This window comes from Sphaeramia orbicularis, chromosome 15 (genome assembly GCF_902148855.1).
Source record: "Sphaeramia orbicularis chromosome 15, fSphaOr1.1, whole genome shotgun sequence".
NCBI classification, from domain to species: Eukaryota; Metazoa; Chordata; class Actinopteri; order Kurtiformes; family Apogonidae; genus Sphaeramia; species Sphaeramia orbicularis.
The window spans coordinates 37,517,277-37,529,586 of record NC_043971.1 but is presented as its reverse complement, the minus strand read 5'-3'; the positions used below and the strand labels follow the sequence as shown (position 1 = coordinate 37,529,586).

Below are 12,310 nucleotides of genomic sequence, written 5' to 3'. Positions count from 1 at the left end.
ATTTCATCTATTTTTTTCAGATTTGACCTTCTATCAGTACCACAATATATTAAGGACACTTCAGGAAAAGAAATGCAAATAGGAAATGGAGAAAAATCTCAGATTTTTTTTTCTTTTTTTAACTATTGAAATTATACATTACAAGACATTACTCAGAAGGTTGTGAGTATGGAAAGCCTTCTGGTGTGCCACACAGAACATACAGGGTGGGGAAGCAAAATTTACAATGAACATTTAGTTGTTTTTTCTCAGCAGGCACTACGTCAATTGTTTTGAAACCAAACATGTATTGATGTCATAATCATACCTAACACTATTATCCATACCTTTTCAGAAACTTTTGCCCATATGAGTAATCAGGAAAGCAAACATCGAAGAGTGTGTGATTTGCTGAATGCACTCGTCACACCAAAGGAGATTTCAAAAATAGTTGGAGTGTCCATAAAGACTGTTTATAATGGAAAGAAGAGAATGACTATGAGCAAAACTATTACGAGAAAGTCTGGAAGTGGAGGAAGCAACAAAAAACGTACCAAAGCTTTTATTAAAGCTCTCAAATCCAAAATCCTAAAGGATCCAACCAAATCCATGAGAAAAATGGCAATTGAACTTGAGGTAGACAACAAGACCGTTAGAAATGCAGTAAAATATGATTTGAAGTTAAAATCTTACACAAGAACACCAAAACACTTGTTGACAACAGCAACAAATCCAACTTTAGCAATTTTTGGGAATCATGTTTATGGCCGCCTTCTAGCCCAGATCTAAACCCTCTGGATTCTGCTATTTGGGGCGTTTTAGAACATGCTACCGATAGAACATCACACAGCAATGTCGACTTTCTTAAAGATACTATTAAAGAAGAATGGGAGAAGTTGTCACCCGAATATTTGAGCAACACTTGCGCAAGTTTCAGGAAGCGTGTGAAGGCAGTTATTGAGAAAGAAGGAGGACACATAGAATAAAAACATTTTCTATTATGTCAATTTTCTTGGGGCAAATAAATTCTCATGACTTTCAATAAACTAATTGGTCATACACTGTCTTTCAATCCCTGTCTCAAAATATTGTAAATTTTGCTTCCCCACCCTGTACACATATGTAATGTCAATTTAACATATAATTTTACAAGTCAAGGAAATTACTGTTTGTCATGTCATGAAGCATGTAGTTTTGTGTGGAAACAGCTTAGTGGACTGCATCTCTCATATGACATGACTCATGATAGAAAACTATTACCTCTGCATGTCTCACCTGGTTCTTTCAAGTGAAAAATAGAGGTGAAAATTACATTAAAGGTTTTCCATACTGCAGATCTAGAGATGTCTTCAGTGACTCTGAACAGAGTGTGGAGAGACATGACATCAATATGTGACTTAGGTATGTAGTCTTTTCTATTCACTCATTTTGTCTGATACTGTGATACCTGACAAACATATGTGTTAACTACTTTTCTCCTGCCACTGACTCTAATATCATCTTTTTCTGAAATAATTTCCCATGGGATACAACTGGAATGGGTAGGACTTCTCTCTGTAGGGCTGAATGTACAAGAAAAATACTAGAACTACAGTCTACTTCCTAAAATCTTAGACCCACTTACACAAACTAATGAATAAGTTGATCTATATTTAGACCAGGGGTGTCAAACTCATATTAGTTCAGGGGCCATATTTGGGCAGTTTGATCTGCAGTGGGCCGGACCAGTAAAATAATAGCATAATGACCTATAAATAATGACCACTCCAAAATTTTCCTTTTGTTTTAGTGCAAAAAAATAACATTAAATTATGAAAACGTACTTTTACAAACCACCCAAACAAAAAAGACAAGAATAACCTGAAAAAACAGAAATTTCTTTAGAAAAAAAAGTGCAATTTTAACAATATTATGCCTCAATGTATCATTTATAGATCTATAAAAGCACAAAACATTTAGCAAAAGACAGAATATTTAAAAAATTGTACTTAATTATCTTAAGAAATTTCAGTTTTTTCAAGTTATCCTCATCTTTTTTGTTTGGGTACTTTGTAAAAGTAAATATTTTCATAATTTAATGTTTTGGGTTTTTTTTTTCACTAAAACAAACAGAAATATTTGGAATAATATTTATAGGCATAATGTAATTATTTTTGTTATTCACATTAAATGAAAAAGGATATTGAGTACTTAGAAAAGTGATGTATTATTATTATTATTATTATTATTATTATTATTATTATTATTATTATTATTGTTATTATCATTATTATTATTATTATTATTATTATTATTATTATTATTATTATATTTGGAGTCATAGGTTATTTTCCTATTACTTTACTTGAGATCACATTGCTCAGTATGTGGCCCCTGAACTAAAATGAGTTTGACATAATTGGTTGTTCATATCTTCACTGTAATTTTTACACTTTACAAATTCATCCCGTGGGTCGGAGTGGACCCTTTGGCCCACAGCCCGCATGTTTGACATACCTGATTTTAGACCTAACATAGCCTCTTGTACAGGAATGGGTTATTTCTTGTCAATTTTCCATGTTTTTCTAACTTTTTTCCTTTTAAACTTACTATCCTAATCTCAACAATGTTTGCACAGAATTAGTTCTGTAGTTGACAGCTATAATAAATAATTTTCAGTAGGGGTGAAACGGTGCACTTGTTTGTACTGAACCATTTTAGGGGCCTTCAATTTAATACGGAGGTGTACCAAATGAATACATGTAGCCTATGCGAAGAACGGAAATACTCGCCTTAAGTTTCCACACAAACCTTGTAGCAGAACACACACACAGTATGAGCAGGGTGGCCACAAGCAGAACCTATGTGCAATATTTGATATTACTGATGGACATCTAAGCGGTGCACACACCATACACATGCTGAATGTGAACTAGCATGGCAGCTCAGAGCAGCGTCACAAGTAGAAAGTCAGAGTTGGAAGACTCTCCGTCTTCTCTAAGGTCTGTGATTTGGGAGCATTTTGGAGCAATGGGAGCATTTCCCTGTACCAAAAATGTATTGAAAATGTATCGAACTGAAGACCCCTGTACCGAAAATGTACCAAACAGAAATTTTCCTGTTCTGTTACATCCCTAATTTTCTGCTTAAATTTCATTGATTCTTGTGACATCCATGACCTGCACCAGATCATTTAAGACAGTAATTATATTTAGGTTATAACATGAATATTCTAAAAAAAAAAATTCTTCAGTAATGACTGCATGATGTCCTTGAACCCATCACTGCTGCATAACAGAAAATCAGCGTCAGCTCTAATATACATTGACAACATGATGTGATCGTTCTGCATGAAGTCATTCTGCTACTTTACATTTCATTCACATTTATTTTATTGTCCACATTTCAGCGCCCTGACTTCACTGTGAGACATTTATTGATGGACAGTAATTGGCTGTGGTTAAACGTTACGACCTTTAGGTGAAGAAAATGTCTCTAATGACCTGTAAGCTCCACTGCAACACAATTAGGTAAAAAAAAAGAAGAAAAAAGCAATTGATTTTCTGGTATAAATCTAATGAATGTTTAAAATACATAATGGGATGTTCTTGGGTTTCTTGGGGCCCTGTGGTCCAGAAACCAGAGGGGCCCTTTAGGACAATGTGAATTTCAACACTCGGTAAAAGTAATTAAAGAAAAACATCAGGGTTACTGGGCTTTTTCCAGTTATCACTAAGAAATGATGTGCATACTTTTGAGGCCATTAAAGTGTCAAGATGGATGATGTGTACCTTACGACTTCAGATATGGAAATTATTAGCTGGCAGAAGAGAACAAAAGCCAGGCTTGATGAACTTCCACTGCAGGCCAGCTTAGAAAGAAAATGTGAAAAATGTGATAAGAGGCTGAAATGTAACTGTTGTCATAATGTCAAGGCTTTTAGGATGTCTTTCAAGAGTTAGTCCATCAGTAAGATAAAATATATACAAATATTTTTTTGTGTGTGTATCTACACAGCGTTCATCTGGAAGAGTTTATGGATATATAAAGTGTTTATAGACTTGCAACTGCTTGAAAAATTCAATGTTCTGGCTCTAATCTGAAAGGAAACTCACTGGTTATCAAAAACACATGCAATGCTTTCACAAAGATTTACTATACTAGGGTTCCTGCAAGGGCTCCTCGATATTGGAAAAAACAGATGTTTTTTAACCCTGCGATATATATTGCAATATGAAAAAATACTCAGGAGGATATAATAGCTGTGTGGCGCTGATGTAAATGGTCAAACAAATTAGTTGTGTTTCCTCTCGTTGTGGTGACAGGTGCAAGACACTGTCGACACAGAACAGATGTTTCAATATCATCCTTCTTGTAGCCGAAATAATTCCAGATAACTGACGTTGCTTTTCTTTTTGGAACCAAGTCTTCATTTACGGTGATTTTCTCTTATTCGTTGCTCATTTTTCAACGTTACAGTGTTTCCTGTGGAACTGATCTGTTAGTGTGGCAGTGTGTAATCCAGGGGGGTGGGGGGGTACACACGCACGTTTCAGTCGGTAGGTTGGGGGGGCTCGACCACTTTCCGTCCAACTTATAATACTACGGGGAAGGTACGAGAACTAAAAGTGAAACTTAAGGCTCACTTTTCTTCTCCCTACCTCCTGAAGCAAACTTGCATTTGAGGGGGCAGGACATGGCGCTGCGCCACGGCAAAACCTTACCAGCGGAAACACTGCGTTGTTACCAGCGACTCACTGCATGTGCCGGGGCATGGTCTGATTGGTGGATCGTTGTGCGCGGTGTGTGTCAGGTACCCTTGAAATTAGGGATGCACCATCACCACTTTTTTCCAGACCGAGTACGAATATGAGTACTTACATTTGAGTACTTGCCGATACCGAGTTCCGATACAAGTACTTAATAATCCCATTCCAGTTCTTAGTTCCTTTTGTAAATGTGCTTTATTGTCATTGTCATTAATCTGACTGGAAAAAAGTGCTGCTACTGACATTTAATGTGTTGGAATGAGCGTTTCTCAATTAATCCACCAGGGGGCGCCGCTCTGAATTAACCATACTGGACAAATACCACGAAGAAGAGGAAAGTTTTTGAGAAGAAAAAGAAGAAAGTCAGTAATAACAAACCTGGAGATGACAGAGGTAACACTAATGTGATACTAACACTGCAGCGTTTTCTCTGGTAAGGTTTAAAAGTTTAGCTTCAGCAGGTAGAGAAAAGAGAAATGAGTGATAAGTTTCGTTTTCACTTCCGCTGGCGGCGGTCCGCACCGCTCCGTACTCCCGCTGGTATTCTCTGTCAGGGTACGCATCTGCCAGCACCTGGAAAACGGATGGAATGTACGCAGATGGTGGACAGAATGCTGCGTCTGTATCTGTCTGTGTCTTTAACGTTACTTGCAGTCAGCGTTACTTTTATCACCGTCATTTATTTTGAAAAATCTTCACACTCTTCACACATTATTCCACCACCGTGTACCTGCTGCACTGAAATGTGAATGTCACATGGCCGTAAGTGGTATCGGTGCATTTGTAGCGGATTACTTTTACGAGTACGAGTACACATACTGAGTATTGGAGCCGATGCCGATACTCGTATCGGTGCATCCCTACTTGAAATTATATGAGAACACGTTGAGTTCATTTCCCTCCAACATCACAGAACCTGTGATGTGACTATTGCACACACGTCCGTCATGATGCTCAAATGATATATTGTGCAGCTCTAGTTCCTGCAAGGTCTTAAAAAGTCTTGAATTTACAAATCTGCATTTAATAACTTTAAAAAGTCTTTAAAAGGTATTAAATTTCACATCGTAGGTCTTAAATTATGTTGCATAAACTTGTTGGCTGTGTTTAAATGTGTCTGAGAAATGTCCAAACTGCAAAGAAACTAATGTTAGTCGACTCAGTTCCACCGGTTCCAACTCAACAATTTATACTGAAATTAGGAACTAGTTATCGCTAACTTTGCAGCCCCCGGTGAGAAATGACTCGGAACAATGGGAATCAAGGAGTAGGAGTAAATAAAAACATTTTCCAAAATTCTAGAAGTTATAAATTCTTGCCAGTATGGCCATGAAATGGGCATTAAATTCTATTCTAAGTAGTCTTAAAAAAGTCTTAAAAAGTAGGAATCTGTAGGAACCCTGTATGTACACTATAAATTATCCACAGTCTGTTACAAAGTGCAACAGAGGAGAGTACAGTAAAACAGAGGAAGAGAGGACAAGAAAACAGAAAGCATAAAAAAAAAAGATGAAAAAGTGAAAGCCAAAGAGGGCAGATAAGGTTTACAGCGTTTTGTTTTGTGTTTGTGAATTCTATTGTAGTGCTGCATCAGGTCACAGAGCAGCGCTGGATACTGAATATTTCATTCTTCTATAAACCTCAGCCAAGGACGGGGCCTTAAACCACAGCCGCCTCACACAGCGTCCATCCTGATTCAGGAGTTTAGAACAACGATAAAACAAAGTAAAAAAAAAAAAAAAAAAAAAAAAAAAGAAGAAGCAGCAGGGTATTTTTTCTAATAGCAGCACACAGTCACTTTAAGAGACCACTTGTATTTGACTTTCAACCCAACAATAGATTGAGACAGTTTACTACTATACACATTTTAGACACTAGATGTGTTGATATATGATCTGATTTTGCTACTAGATTTAAACAGTTAAATATAGCATCCTTGTTTTTACATCATACCTTATATTTTCCACTATAGACTATGTATCCCATGTATTTAAATGTTTTTTCTTGTTGTGTGTTTTAATTGCTTTTCCTTTCATGTGCTGTCTGATGGACAAAGATAAGACACAGAAATTATGAATAACATTAATTAAGAATTTGTGGCTGTGTTAAGCTGGTAAAATTCATTCATCTTTAGGATTATTTTGTCAGTGTTTTTGTCATTGATGTTGATGTAGTGACTTAAGAGCAGGGATGTCAAACTCATTTTCTTTTAATGAGAAATTTGGTCTCAATTGGGCTGGACTACTAAAATAATAGCATAATAGCCTATAAATAATGACCACTCCACATTTTTCTTTGTTTCAGTGCAAAAAAATAATAGGTTATTACAGTGTTCTTCAACCTTGGGGTCAGGACCCCACTTGGGGTCACCTGGAATTCAAATGGGGTCGCTTGAAATTTCTAGTAATTGATAAAAAAACAAAAACAAAAACGTGCTAATAAAAAATACATGCGTTGAGAGAGACAATCCCAATATATAAAAGACACGACAAGCTGTGAAGCTGAAACTGAAGCACTGTGGTACTGTTTATCTTTCAAATGTTCATTGTGGTCAGTTTCAGATGCTGCAGCTCTTTCATAATTCAAAGTTTGAGTTCTTGTTTGTTCAGTATTAATTGTCAGCCTTGTAAATCCAAGCTGGACTGACTGTACATATCCTGACCAAGAAAAATAAAAAAATCTCACTTTGTGCAGTAATCTACACCTGGTTTTTCTGCCTCCGTACAGAACAATATACATTATATAGACTAAATGTCACCTAAAATTAATGTTTATTTGCAACATAGTATAGCAAACTATTACATGATCAAAAACAAAGCAAAGCAAAAAAAAAAAAAAAAAGTCGCCGTTCTGAATGTCTGGGGTCGCCAGAAATTTGTGATGTTAAAATGGGGTCATGAGCCAAAAAAGGTTGGGAACCACTGGGTTATTAGGATAATATTTTACTTGCAATCTCAATTGTTCTGTATGTGACCCCTGAACTAAACAAATCTGACAACCTTGAGTTAATATCTTCTGTGTCATTTTTTGAAATTCATTCCGTGGGCCGGATTAGAACCTTTGGCGGCCGTTTTTTACCCACGAGCCGTATGTTTGACACTCCTGCTTTAGAGGATCTGGAGTGTAGACAGTGATTTACTTTGATAAGACCAACACTAAGCATTGTAATGACCCCTCTGCCACCCCTTTAGACAATGATAGCTTGTCCTGACCCTCTACCCCCATTGGCTCCTGCTCCCCTAACAGTATCACGGTCCCCTCAGCTCAACTCTGCCTCCATGACTATGCACTGATCCGGAAAGACCTGAAAAAAACAGGTAAAAAATTGCCGTCCAAGTTTGACGCCTCAACCCTGATTTGACCTTGAAAATGACAGTCAAGGTCAACACCCAAGGAAGTCTTCCAAGAGTCTCCCAAGTTGGACCTAAATATGACAGATCGGATGATTTGGTGAAGTACAGTCAGGTTGACATTGATGGACAGACAAAGACAGATGCACTAGGGTACGGCAAAACCCGGAACCGTAAAAACTGATCACACTCCGATTTTTCATGCATCCTGTTAGTCTCATCTTCTCTTTGCTAAGTGATGTGGTGTCCATCAAAATGAGTAAGAAACCAGAAACTGAGGTAATTTTTTACATACACTGCCAAACTCTTCAATCAATGAAGTTCTTTATGAAAAACATGGAAAAAAGTTCCAGTGAGACAGTGACAATAATAGCTTTTTGTACGTAAAATGCACGAAAATGACTTTTTCGATCGTATCTGTTAAACAGTGTTGGAAAACGAGTTGAATGTGCTCACAAGAGGAAACTATGATGAATATGAGTAGAGCATGTCATGTAACAAATTTAACAGCTTTACTCAGACAACAGAATATCATAATTATTGATTTGAAAAGTTGAATCTATAGAAAGTGAAAGAAAAAAATCCTTCACAAGCTAGCTATTTCATGTCGAGACCTATTTTTGGTTATGTAGGGAAAATAAATCAATCTTTTTTTTAGATTAGTGACAAAATAATCTCAAATTCCAATGAAGCCACGCTTAAGCAGAGGGTTAAATGCTTTCTTTCAGAAATTTCCATTGGTTTAGCTCATTTGATTCATGAGTAATTTGAAAAAAACATGTCTTTTGAGAAAAGTGAAATTCCCTACATAACCGGCACCATCTGATATTAAAATGCTTAAAAAAGCAATTCACACCAATTTTTCAGACAAAATTATTTTTATAATGATAAAAGGGTGTGTAAAAGGTCATAAAACTATATTGAAAACAGAAATATATGATTGAGATTTCAAATTATAGCAGTGATAAGTTATGTTATTATTCATTCTTAGAGAACTTTCCGAGGGACTGAATTTAGTTTGTATAAAAAGTTCCGTAATTTTCTTGAAAATCCTGTTTTTGGCAAAAATTTTAATGGATTTAGAAACTTAAGATGTTATACTATTGAACGGCAAAAAGTTTGAAATCATTATCTCAATTGTAATTTTTTGATTCAAAGTCAACAGGCGCGTGACTTGACCCATAAGAAAATGAAAACAAGAAAGAAACAGGTAGGTTTTCTTTTTTTACATGAAGTATAAAGTTTACATAACTCTCTTCAATCAATGAAATTCTTCATAAAAACACATGTACAAGTGACAAAATGACAAAAATAATTTCCTTGGACATTATGATGAATATGAGAAGAACATGTTAGTAGGTGATAAAATTAACCCGTTAGGTGCCAGAGCTTTTTTTTTTTTTTTTTTTTTTTGGTTTGTTGGTTTTTTTAAATATTAAATTTTGATATCAAGATTTCAAAAAGCTGTCTGTTTCATTCAGTTATGTTGCTGTTCACAATACTGCGACTTGGGGTGCTTAAAGGGTTAACAGCTCTACTCAGACAATACAAATACAGACCTGATCAAAATCTTAAGACCAGTTGAAAAATAGCTAGAATTTACCTTTTGCACATTTGGATCTTAATGAGGTTTTAAGTAGAGCTACAATATACAAAAGCAAGAAGGGGGAATGAGACAAAAAGCACTTTGAAAAAGTCATTTATTGAAAACAACAAGTAAACTGAAATAGGCTGTTTATCAGCTGATCAAAAGTTTAAGACCATCGCTCAAAAAATGACAAAAAACTCTCCAAACCAGAACAAAAAATTTTCTCAGTTGAACTCAGTAATGAGTAGCTCCACCGTTCTTGTTAATCACTTCAAAAATTCCTTTGGGCATGCTTGATGCGAGTGTTTCCAGGAGGCTGGTGGGAACATTGCTCCAAGTGGTGAAGATGGCTTCACGAAGGACATCAACTGTCTGGAACTGATGGCCATTTTTATAAACTTCCCTTGCCATCCATCCCCAAATGTTCTCTATGGGATTTAAATCAGGGGAACATGCGGGTTGGTCCAAAAGAGTGATGTTATTCTCCCTGAAGAAGTCCTTCGTCAAGCGAGCATTGTGAACTGCAGCGTAGTCCTGTTTTTAAACCCAGCTGTTACCACACAGACGAGGGCCCTCAGTCATGAGGGATGCCCGCTGCAACATCTGCACGTAACCAGCCGCCGTTTGACGACCCTGCACCACCTGAAGCTCCAGTGTTCCACTGAATGAAAAAGCACCCCAGATCATGATGGACCCCCCTCCGCTGTGTAGGTAGAAAGCATCTCAGGTGGGATCTCCTTGTCATGCCAGTAACGTTGGAAGCCATCTGGACCATCAAGGTTAAATTTTTTCTCATCAGAGAATAAAACTTTTTTCCACCTTTCAATGTCCCATGTTTGATGCTCCTGGCAAAGTCTAAACGGGCAGTTTTGTGGCGTTGTAGGAGACGAGGTCTTTGAATTCGTTTTTTGTTTTTGAAACCCTTTTCCCGCAGATGCCGTCTGATGGTTGTTGCGCTGCAGTCGGCACCAGTAAGGGCCTTAATTTGGGTCGAGGACCGCCCTGTGTCTTGACGGACAGTCAATCGGATCCTCCGGCTCAGCGCAGGTGTAATTTTTTTGGGTCTACCACTTGACTTTTTTGTTCCATAATGCTCAGGATCTGTCAAAAAATTTAGAATGACTGTCTTACTGCGTCCAACTTCAGCAGCAATGGCACGCTGCGAGAGGCCTTGCTTATGCAGCTCGACGATCCGACCACGTTCAAGAAGAGAAAGCTTCTTAGCTTTAGCCATCAGGAGGGCATGACCGTGTGAATGCCCGACAGAAAATGAGAATTTTGAGCAGATTTTGGCTTTTATGGCCTGCGGTCTTAAACTTTTGATCAGCTGATAAACAGCCTATTTCAGTTTACTTGTTTTCAATAAATGACTTTTTCAGAGTGCTTTTTGTCTCACTCCCCCTTCTCTCTTTTGTATATTGTAGCTCTACTTAAAACCTCATTAAGATCCAAATGTGCAAAAGGTAAATTCTAGCTATTTTTCAACTGGTCTTAAGATTTTGATCAGGTCTGTATATCATAAAATGAACGAGAAAGCAGGAACTAAAGTGGTTTTTGACACATAGTGATAAACTCTCTTCAATCAATGAAGTTCTTCAAGAAAACACACGTCCCAGCGACAAAGTGACAAAAATCACTTCTTTGTGCTCAAAATGCACAAAAACACCCTTTTTAGCTGAATCTTATAAACAGCACTGAAAATTGCCTTGAATGTGCTCAAAAGAGGATATTGTGACTCAGCATGTATTGTGGGATATTTCTGACACGTCCCATAATGCATCTGGTGGAAACACAAGCATTGATCCTGATTACCTCCTTCATGCTGAACGTACACTGATAAAATGCACAGTGTTCCTGTTTTTCTTGGTTTTTCTGTTAAATTTGCTAGTGTGCATTAACTATTCCTTCCCTAATATGTTTTTTTTTTTTTTTTTAGTTTTTTTCATATATGTGATTTACATGTGTTCAGCTGTATGGAAGGCTTCTGTCACCTTAGGACACCTCCATTCTGACAGATGTAGTATCAGCAGGACTCTGGCACTGACACCACAAAGACAGAGACCACCGTGGACTTGTTTCCCCATATCGTCAGATGAGTGGAAAAGGCATTCACTCATTCAAGCAAAAAATGTTTGCATATATTGTATTATTCACTTATAATGCCATATATGTCATACTGTGTGGAAATATGGGCCAATGTGTATAAAACTAATTTAGACCCGATAATTAAACTCCAAAAAAAAGCTATTAGAGTCATAAACAAAGCTGGTTATCTCCGACCAAGTAATCCACTTTTTGTAGAATCTGGTTTTCTAAATTTTTTTTGATATTGTATATTTAAAAACAATGGAATTTATGTTTCGCGTTAAAAGTAAAAACCTTCCTTTTTGTATTCAGAAAATTTTTAAGTTAAGAGAAGGACATTATAATTTAAGAGGGATGTTTGTGTTGGAAAAATGTAAAGTAAGAACAAACGTTAAATATCACAGTGTTTCAGTTATTGGTGTCAAGCTATGGAACAAATTGAAGTGAAATTGTGTAGCTCACTGTTGAGGTTCAAAAAGAATTTAATTTGTCAAATTATGAAGGGCTATGAAAGTAATATGATAACAAAATGATTTATAACACTGAATGTAGCATAATTT

General features: G+C 36.7%; 1 protein-coding gene across 1 annotated transcript in view; it reads right to left on the bottom strand.

The window, feature by feature from the left end:
* The window catches only part of LOC115434149 (attractin-like protein 1), a 765,420-nt gene that overhangs the window by 392,175 nt on the left and 360,935 nt on the right, over nt 1-12,310 (bottom strand). The window lies entirely within an intron of this gene.